The following is a 9713-nucleotide window of genomic DNA, read 5'->3' on the forward strand; positions in this document are numbered from 1 at the left end:
AGACAGAGGCGCTATTTTGGGATACTTCCGGTATCCCAAAATAGCATTTTCCATGTCTTGACCGTGCGGCTGTTATTTTGAAATAGCTTTCGAAATAACGGACACACTATTCTGACATTTCTGTATTCCTCGTTCCATGGGGATTAAGAGACATTTCGGAATAGCACTCTATTTCAAAATTAACTTGAAATAAGCTATGCAATTTGCGTAGCTTAAATTGTGTAATTTTATTTGAACTAAGGATGTAGTGTAAATGCACCCTAAGGGTATGTCTACACTACAGCATTATTTCAAAATATCTTATTTCGAAATAGTTAATTTGAAATAAGTTATTTCGAAATAACGCATCTACACAAAACTGCATTTGGAAATAGAGTTTTGCTCTTTCGAAATAGCACATCCACACTGATTGGACACTGAAAAACATTTAAGGCCAGCTGAAACTGGTTCGAGCAGGGCATCAGGTCAGTTGTTGCTTTGTGTGGCTGCTGCCTGAGGCTATCTGAGGCTTGTGCTTAAAGGGACCCCACTGGACAGCTGGTTCTCAGCTTTCCCTGCTTGCTTGCCTACCTCGCTGAGAGACACCAAAACATTTTTGTCTCTGCTTGTTTTGGTTGCCCTGACTCGGGTCACCACAGCACTCGGCACCATCGAGCCAGAGCTGCTCCTGGGCACTCTGGTGGTCATTTTGGATGTCTTGCTGAAAGCCTGGAAGCAATAGCTGGAGACTCCTGGGCAGCATTTGCTGCATCCCAACCTCCAGGCCCTCTTCTGGACCCCCCCCCGGGGGCCGGGGAGGAGCAGCAGCAGTGCCTGGATGCCAGCGTGCCCTGCCGCATATGGCGTCTGGACACCAGCAGTGACTGTCCAGCGGCTGCAGGCCGGGACCTTCTTCCCCGACCGCCACATCAGGGTCGGGTACGTGGACATGCCCATGTGCCTGGTGGGGGATGCCGCCTACCCACTGCAGCCGTGGCTCATGAAGCCCTACACGGGGCACCTCAATCCCTCCCGCCAGGCCTTCAATGCCAGGCTGACCAGGGCCCGCATCGTGGTGGAGGGGGCCTTCGGGTGACTGAAAGCCCGCTTTCGATGCCTCCTCACCCGTCTGGACCTGGCCGAGCACAACATCCCTCCCGTGGTGGCAGCATGTTGTGTGCTCCACAATTTGTGTGAGCGAAAGGGGGAGGCTTTCCTGCCAGCCTGGATGGCTGAGGCTGACCGCATGGCTGGACACTACGGTCAGCCCCGTACCGCCGCCATCCGGGAAGCCCAGTGGGGGGCCATCCGGATCCGGGAAGCCCTGCGGGAGAGCTTCCTGGTGGAGGAGGAGGACTGACCTCTCCCTTGCATGCCCCACTGGGGCCTTCTTCCACCCTACCTCCCTTCCCCTTTCCCCTCCCTACCTACTGTAAAATAAAGACACCTGTTTTTCAAACAAAAACATATGTTTATTTAACATAAGTGGGGTGGGGGGAGGGAGGGGGGAGGGTGGAAGAGGGGAGGGGAAACCTGGGACGAGGGAGCAGGAAGGGGAGGGAAGGGAGGAAGGGAAAGGAAAGCTCAGTGGTGGGAGTCCGGCTGCCTCTCCCGTCTCGCCACACTGCGGGTTCGGGGGTGTCAGTGGGAAATGGTTGTGGAGGGGGGGGCAGGAGGGACAGGGGGTGTGGAGGAAGCAGGAGCGGAAGCAGGAGCGGGAGCAGGAGGGGGAGCAGGGGGAGCAGGAGGAGCAGGGGGAGCAGGGGGAGGAGGAAATGGGAAGCGGTCGAGCAGGCTCTGGAGGTGGCCTCGCAGGGCATGGCCCTGCTCCTCCAGGGCCTCCAGACTCCTCCGGCGCAGCCTCAGGTCCTCCTGGACCCAGTGGTCCTGGGTGCGGAGCTGGTGGTCCATGAACCGGAGGTGCTGCCTTTGGTACTCCTCCTCGTTCCTGGCTCTCCTGCTTGCCCGGGCACGGGCAGCTGCTGCAGGCGGTGTGGTGCGCCCTGCAGGCCCAGGTGCTGCAGCTGTGGTGCAACAAGACCAGCGGTCAATTACCCCAGGGTCCCAGGTGTGTGAAACCCAGCTCCCCTCTGCAAGGCCAGGGCCCCTGCAGGATCCCCAGCTGCTGCTCCTTGGTGGGCAAGGCCCAGGCGCACGGTCCCGGGACTCCCTCTCGCCCCAGCGCACCGTACACATAAGGGGAACACGATGGTACTCACATGTGGACGCCTCCCCAGCCTCGGACGACACAGGCGAGCGGCTCTGTGGGGTGCCTCGGGGGTCCCGGGTCCTGGGCAGGCTGGCGGCAGGCTCCTGGCTCTCAGAGCCCTCCTCCTCCTCCTCTGTCTCCTGGAGCGGGCCCTCTGCCCCAGGGTCTATCACGTCCCAGGGGGCAGGGATGGCATGAGCGCTAGTGTAGCGCCTATGAAAGTTAGTTCGAACTAACGTCTGTTAGTTCGAACTAACTTTGTAGTGTAGACATACCCTGATAGATTATTAAGACAGGATTTCCCTTTACAGAAACCATGTTGACTTTTGTCCAACAAATTGTGTTCTTCTACATGCTTCACAATTTTATTCCTTACTATTGTTTCGACTAATTTTCCCAGTACTGAAGTTATACTTACTGGTCTGTAATTGCCCGGATCGCCTCTAGAGCCCTTTTTAAATATTGGTGTCACGTTGGCTACCTTCTAGTCATTAGTTACGGAAGCCGATTTAAGGGATAGGTTACAAACCACAGTTAATAGCTCAGCAATTTCCCATTTGAGTTCTTTTAGAACCCTTGGATGAATACCGTCCGGTCCCGGAGATTTGTTAACATTAAGTTTTTCTATTTGTTCCAAAACCTCCTCTAATGACACTTCAATCCAGGACAGTTCCTCAGACTCATCACCCAGAAAGGACGGTACAGATTTGGGAATCTCCCCAACGTCCTCAGCTCTGAAGACTGAAGCAAGAAATCATTTAGTTTCTCCACAACGGCTTTATCGTCCTTGATTGCTTCTTTTATAGCTCGATCATCTAGGGGACCCACAGGTTTTTTAGCAGGCTTCCTGCTTCTAATGGACTTAAAAACATTTTGCTATTTCTTTTTGAGTTTTTGGCTACCTGTTCCTCAAAATCTTTTTTTGCTTTTCTTATTACATTTTTACATCTATTGGTATGTCTGGGCTGGAAATGGCATTCGTGATTGCCAACTGGGGTAGTTTTATTTAATTGGATCTACAAACCAATGCTGGTTTTGTGCTTAGTTGCAAAAAGTGAGTGAAATTTCTCAGAGTCACAATAACCTAGAACAGCAAATGTTGATGGGGAAAGGGTGCCAGGGAAGAGTCAAGGTTGAATTGCTCAGCTGTTTAACAACTGCATAGAGATTGGGAACAGGCTGAAGCCTGAACTCTGGACCTTCCTCCTTGCAGGGTTCAACTGCCTGGGCTCTAGCTCAAACCCAGATATCTAAATCACAGTTAAACAGCCCTGTAGACCAAGCTCTATGGGAACATGTCTGCTGGCATGGGTCAGAAATGGGTGTTTAATTACAGTGTAGGCAGACCCAGAAAGACTGAACTGAAAATGACTCCCCAATAACAAGCCTGGATAAGCGGAAGGATGGTGGCATTGTCTCCTGGGATTAAAAAAAAAAGGAACTGTGAGAAGACTTGTGGAGAAAGACTTAAGAGTTCTGTTCTGGACTCACTGAGCTTCTGTTGACACTGCACATGTATGAGAATCTGACAGAAATTCAAGCCAAGGTTTTGTTGGACAGTAGGAAACAAGTCTGGGGCAAAGAAGCAGTTTCATGAGCCATGGATGAGATACTGCACCCTTGAGCCACACAACCAACTCTCAGTCTGATCTTTACATGGCTGAAGGACGCAATTTGGCCTTCAGAAAATACATTTTTTGGCGCATATACGTGAGCTGTCAGTACAAATATGACAGTTGAAATTGTGTTTGTTAATGAGATGCCATGCAAACAACTCCCAGTCAGAGCTGCGCATCGGTGAAGGACATGGTATGACCTTCAGAAAATGCACTGTTTTTGCTCTGAGCCTGAATTCGGTTGAGGAATAGCTTTCCTGACTGCCTTTGTAACATAGTGAGAAACCTGTTCAGCCAAGTAGATATTTAAAACCAATATTTGGTAAGCGGAGAAAAAATACCCAGTGTTTATTGTTTTAAGAATTTACTGATGCCTTCTGCAAACATCCGCCTGAAGCTGCTATCAAAGCACATGCCCTGTAACTCCTCGAATGACAATGTTTCACTGTAATAGAAATATTTTTCTTCAGTTATCCCTGAGGCAACTGTACCACATTCCAGTGCATTGGTCAGCCAAAGGAATGAAAACTATTTTCATTTCATAGGAAGCTTTGAGAAATTATTAGCAGTTACGCATCATCCCAATGTAGGCCGCTCAGAGGCTGGTGCTATTTTATTTTAAACATGTAGCTACTTTATTAGAATTATCCATATTAGAAATCCAATCTCCTTTTTTATTAAGAAGCATTGGAAAAAAATATAATCTTGATTTTATAGGCCTGTTGATACAGTGCTCTTCCTTCAAAGTGTGTCCTTGTTTGGTGCCTAAAGTAAATGCTAAAAAATGCTCTTCAATAACATCTGCTATTACACAATAGTTCTTCTATGCTGCTTCCAGCAACGTTACAATAACCCGGCATTGCATAATTTCTCACATAGAACAATGAGAGCGTATGCTAGCCTGTAGAAGAGTGAAAGGCCTCAAGTAGCAAATACCTCCCAAAGATACTCAGCACAAAACCTCATTGTTTCTGTGAAGAAAACTCTTGCCATAATAGTTGCATTGTGGTTCAGTGCAATGAGTAATACACATTTCTGATGGTGAAAGAGTTAAATTGGCCCAGCTCCTAAAGAAAGACAAAGGAACTGGCATACTATGCAACTGAAAAAAATGCACACATGATTTAAATTATTTTTAGAGTGACAGATGTGGTCTGGTGGCCTGACCATCAGGCTGAGAGCCATGAACCCAGCCCTGATAGGGAAGTTCTCTCTGTGGCCTGGATGGAGAATGTTTCCCATATGCAAAATAGGCATAACATTTTCTCATCACATTTTAGGCCAGAGGGGATCCATTAGGTCCTCCTGGATAACACTGGTCATAGAACATTGAGGATTAATTACTGGGTGGGTAGCTATTTCTCAGACATGAATTTTGTGGAAAATGCTGTTTTGCAGAAAGACCAGTTATTGCAAAGCCCTTTAGATTTCTCCAGCATTTCCTGATTTCAATGATAATTCAAATAAGGAGAAAAAGGTACAGATTCATGGAGGGAGGTAGTACAAAATTTTGGTACTTCCCCCCTCCAACATTTTTAGTTAGTGATTGCATTTCACTAACTAGTAATTGTCCTGTAATTTGTGAGCAGTGAGTGAGCTTTGCCATATGTTCCTACTGTGATGTTTCCTGATTGGATAATCCATAAGTTTTTGGGCATCATGAAGCTTAGTTGTCTTGAATGTCACAGATGAGCTACTGCTGTTTGGCACAGGTTATGGGATCAGGATACATTGTATTACTGACCATCTGCTTGTGGAGTTGTGCTGAACTATACCTTCTCCATCCCAATCTCTGCAGAGAGGAAGTGCATTTTGATCTCATGTTTGTTTCACAGTCCATTGCAATTTGAAACTCTTTGGAAGAGCTCTTCATTATATGGGAATTCTGGGCAGAGCTTCCATTTTATAGATCTGTCTATCATCTAGTTAGGTTTCTCGATCGTTTCTAACCCCCAATCTGATTGAGTTTTAGGGTTTGTTTTCCTCATTGGTGTGTGCACACATGCATGAAGCTAGATATGAAGGACAATCCACCCTGACCCCAGACTCACTAAAATAACTCCCTCAAAATGGTCTTCTTACATTTCCTCTCCTGATTGTTAGGGACTGTGATGTGGCAGTTGTGCCTAATGGTCAAAGCAGGACTCAATAGCCAGAATTTAGGAATCAAAAGTTAGAATTAGGTTGGACATTAGGAAAAACTTCCTATCCATCAGGGTGGTTAAACTTTGGAATAAATTGCCTAGGGAAACTGGAGAATCTCCATCACTGGAGATATTTAAGAACAGGCTGGATGATCTAGATGGTGCTTGGTCCTGTTCTGAGGGCAGGGGACTGGACTCAATGACCTCTCAAGGTCCCTTCCAGTTCTGATACTCTATGATTCTATGATTTCATGAAGTGAAGCCAGGCAGAAATTGGACTGAGATCAAGCAGGCGCAGAAGTTATCACAGCTATGGACAAACGATTTATGCAGCCAGCAACCTATTTCTGCTGCTGAGCCTAAGAGCAGGTCTGTTAAATGCCTCAGCCAATCAGATAGCTCAGTTGGGGCCCAGCTGCTTAAACTGCTTGAGGTTAAACTAGCAAATAAGGGGTATGTCTAGACTACAGGGTTTTGTCGACAGAAGTTTTGTCAACAAATACTGTCAACAAAGCTTCAGTCGACAAAGAGCGTCTAGACTATAGCCAGTTCTGTTGACAAAGCAAGCCGCTTTGTCGACATAACAGTGTGGACGCAAAGGACAGTGTAGATGCAATAATGCCTTTTATCGACAGAACTCTGTCGATAAAAGGTGTTATTCCTCGTAGAATGAGGTTTACATACGTCGACAAAACTGCTGAGTTTTGTCGACGTTATGTCGACATAACTCAAAGGCAGTGTGGACGCAGGTATAGTTTTGTCGACAAAAGTCCACTTTTGTTGACAAAACCCTGTAGTCTAGACACACCCAAGCAGGGTAGCAGTGGGCCCTTGCTCCTGACACTGGGTCAGCATTTTCAATTGTCTAGTTTTGAATTTTTGACACATTGTTTGTTTGGAATATTTTGTTTTCTTTTCACTGTTTTCCAATACATAACTGCTGGAATTTTTCATTTTGCCAGAAACTTGATATGTCAATGTTTTGTTGTCTTTTGGAACAGAAGGAACGTTGAATATTTCCACAGAATTGATGCTGAATTTTCTGACTCGCTCTCATTACACATACACACTATATATATATATATATATATATATATATATATATATATAGTTAGTTAGTTAGTTAGTTAGTTAGTTAGTCTGTAAGGTGCTACAGGACTACTGTTTTTTAAAGTTACAGACTAACACAGCTACCTTTCTGAGACTCATGAATTAGTTAGGGTCAGGTTGTGACAGGACCTCATACAAGGTAAGAGGGGTAGATCTCTTCCCCCCAGGTATGGACCATCCAAGACCTCTCACAATTGTAGTCCCTGCAATTAACAAAACGCAATGACAAGACCCTTCTAGGGCAAATAAGTATTACTGTACTCTTTTTACAGACGAGAAAATTGCCATAGAGAAGTCATATTGTCTGGGAGCAGAAGCTGGAAATTCTTGTCCTGAAGTGGAGGAGGTGAGGTCCTAGTTCCATCCCTGCCTGTGAAGCAACCTTTAAAGCAGCGAGCTGAGCTAGGAGAAGGTGGCTGATGTAGTCTATTTAGTACAGTGGTAGAGATGTAGCCGTGTTAGTCTGGGGTAGCTGAAGCAAAATGCAGGACAATGTAGCACTTTAAAGACTAACAAGATGGTTTATTAGATGATGAGCTTTCGTGGGCCAGACCCACTTCCTCAGATCAAATAATGGAAGAAAGCAGTCACAACCATATATACCAAAGGATACAATTTAAAAAAATGAACACATATGAAAAGGACAAATCACATTACAGAACAGAAGGGGAATGTGGGGGGAGGGTGGGGAAGGAAGGTGAATGCCAGTGAGTTAATGATATTAGAGGTGGGGAAGGGGAAATGTCTGTGAGTTAATAGTATTAGAGGTGATAACTGGGGAAGCTATCTTTGTAATGTGTAAGATAGTTGGGGTCTTTGTTAAGTCCGGTGCGGAGGGTGTCGAATTTTAGCATGCTAAAGACTTAACAATGCCAGGTAATTAGAGTAATGCCAGGTATTAGAAAAAGGCATCCCCGGCCAATTTTCAGAGAATGGTTTCTTAGTGTGCAAATTGCGTATCCTATTTCGACTTTATTTCAGAATAGCTTATTTTGAAATTTGGCATGTCTACACGGTACCACATTTCAAAATAAAGCACTATTTCAAGCCATCCCTCATTCCTCCTGCAATGAGGTTTACTGAGATGGTGAAATAGCATGACCGTTATTTCAAAAAATACTTCAAAATCACGGGTGGCTTGTGAAGATTCAGGGTAGCTATTTTGGGATACCTCTGGTATCCCAAAATAGCCTTGCAGTGTAGACATACCCTTAGTCAAACAAAGGATGACGCTTCAGTGCAACAGAAACTGGCACTAAGCACTAGGAAAAGTTAGACCTGGGACTACATTGCTGTTATGCTTATTTACCATTTGTAATATTCATGCTCTTCTTACTCTCCTTTAACAACACTCAAAGACAACATCTACACTGCTTGTTGCGCAAGAAGATATGCAAATGAGGTGTGGCGATGAATATCGCTGCACCTTATTTGCATACCTAATGAGCCACCATTTTTGCGGAAGGGGCTTTTGTGCAAGAAGGAGCTGTCTACACTGCTCCTTCTTGCACAAAAAACTCTCTTATGCAGGAGCCGTTCTTCCTGAAAATAAGCCCCTTCTGCAAAAATAGCAGCTCATTAGGTATGCATATGTGGTGCAGTGATATTCATCGCCATGCCTTATTTGAATATCTTCTTGTGCAACAATGCACAGTGTAGACATAGTCTAAATCCTGAGAAGAGATTTTCTGCCCTCACACAAAATCCTAGCTATCATCCTCTCCCCACATGACACACACACACCTATTATGGTCATGGAAAGCAATGGAATCAATATATGATGGTGAGAGGGTTGGCGGGAGTAGGCATGGAGAGATGTTTGTGTTCTCCGACTGATTTTGTGACAATAACATATTTCCGCCTCCACTTTGAGTGGCACTTTGATTATGTGCTTTACTGCACACTGTACCTGTCATACTAGATTGAATCATATCTGGTGCTTTGGTATCTGACCTTGTATGAAAAGGCCATCACCAACAAAATAACATTGCTCTGATGAAACAATGGGAGAGACTTTTAATGGTGTTGCATCTTTGATCATCTAGTGAATAGACTATTTTCCATGATCTATCTACAATAACAGCTAATTTGAGTTGTAACAGCTAATTTAGACACTAATTTTTGTATGTGTAACTCAGATTAAGTTTTCCATTTCATCTGCCATTTTGATGCCCAGAAAACATGGTTTCTGATAACATTTTACAAATCTTTGCAGTCTGCTTTGGACTCAACTAATTTTTGTATCTCCTGAAAACTTTGCCACCTCACTGTTTACCCCTTTTCCAAGCACCGGTCCCAGTACAGATCTCTGGAGGACACTGTTTTTACCTCTCTCCACTGTGAAACTGGCCATTTATTCCCACCCTCTGTTTCCTATATTCAAACTAGTTACTATTCCATGTGAGGATTTTCCCTTTTAATCCAGGACTCCTTACTTTGTTTAAAAGCCTTGGGTGAGGGACCTTGTTAAAGGCTTTCTGAGAGCACCAAAATGTTTTATCTACTATATCACTCTTTTCCACAGGTTTGTTGTCCCCCCCCCCCCCCAAAGTATTTTAATAGAGTAGTGAGGTATGATTTCCCTTTACAAAATTCATGTTAATTCTTCTCCTGCCATTTTCTTCTGTGTGTCTGATCATTGTTTTCTTTACTAAA

The sequence above is a fragment of the Pelodiscus sinensis genome, chromosome 3, assembly GCF_049634645.1.
Source record: "Pelodiscus sinensis isolate JC-2024 chromosome 3, ASM4963464v1, whole genome shotgun sequence".
In the NCBI taxonomy this organism is placed as follows: Eukaryota; Metazoa; Chordata; order Testudines; family Trionychidae; genus Pelodiscus; species Pelodiscus sinensis.